Raw genomic sequence first — 1070 nt, 5'->3', positions numbered from 1 at the left:
CAAAGTCTGTTTCTATAAAGTGGGGCAGTTCCAACTTTGCAAGGACAGTCTGGTGCTTCTGATTTACAGACTGTAAGTAAGTTTTCATATATAAAGAATTTGCCACTGACGATTCAAACGGGAGTTTTGGGCAGTGTAGAGTAGCGCTTGTTGTTTGTCATTTCTCCAATCACAAATGCAGACATGGTTTTATGTTTACGCAGCGCGATGCAACACAACACGAAAAAAGAAAGTATAAGTCATTATAATCAGTAATTATGTCCCCACTGGATGCAACGAATGCCTCGTTTGTAATGGGTTTTAATGTTTTTGTCTCGTCGCTCCGGCCGGGACACAGCATCAACAGTATGTGAGGGGCGTAACATTTCCGTCACACGCTTGAGGTATTCGGCCAATCACAACGCACTGGATAGCTGGCCAATCAGAGCACTCCTCGCTTTTCAGACCGATGAGCTTTGTAAAAATCGATGCGTTTCAGAAAGGCGGGGCGTAGAGGAGAAACAATAATGTACAGTATGTGGAAAATAATGTGTTTTTTGATAAACACATTTCATTACACCAAATACACAAAATAAGGTTCTTTTTAGCAACATCATATAACCCCTTTAAAGTCAAGTTAAATCATGTCATGTGCTTTGTTTCTGAAATTTGTCTGCCATGTATGACTCCACACCACATTCTGTCAAACTCTTTCCTCATCAGAGTGACCATCATTGGGAAATAAGATACAGGTTTCAGTCACTACTGTGTAAAGCTGTCTTTGAAAATGACAAACAGTGCCACTTTTTAAGATGGCTCACCGTAAATCAGAATGGACCGTATTTCTTTATTTTTACTGTGCTAATTGTGAATGATTCATCCATCCATACGTTTTATACAATTTTTTAACCTTTAATCAAAATCTTTAATCACCATATCATACCTTTCTCTTTCTATAACATGGCTCTTCTCTGCTAAGCCACCATTCTCTAAACAAAATCCATCCACCATCTCAATTCATTAACAACTGATGTGTAAAGTCCTGCTCTCCATTTTTTTTTTTTTTTTTTTTTTTTTTTTTTTTATTCCCT

The 1070-nt window shown here is 37.8% G+C and overlaps 1 protein-coding gene across 1 annotated transcript in view; it reads left to right on the top strand.

Annotated features, from left to right (window-relative positions):
• LOC107696020 (diacylglycerol kinase alpha) overlaps positions 1-1070 on the top strand; it is a 24324-nt gene that overhangs the window by 5024 nt on the left and 18230 nt on the right. The window lies entirely within an intron of this gene.

The sequence above is a fragment of the Sinocyclocheilus anshuiensis genome, unplaced genomic scaffold, assembly GCF_001515605.1.
Source record: "Sinocyclocheilus anshuiensis isolate Anshui unplaced genomic scaffold, SAMN03320099.WGS_v1.1 scaffold746, whole genome shotgun sequence".
In the NCBI taxonomy this organism is placed as follows: Eukaryota; Metazoa; Chordata; class Actinopteri; order Cypriniformes; family Cyprinidae; genus Sinocyclocheilus; species Sinocyclocheilus anshuiensis.
The sequence above is the reverse complement of the archived record's forward strand: the minus strand, read 5'-3'. Positions and strand labels throughout refer to the sequence as shown.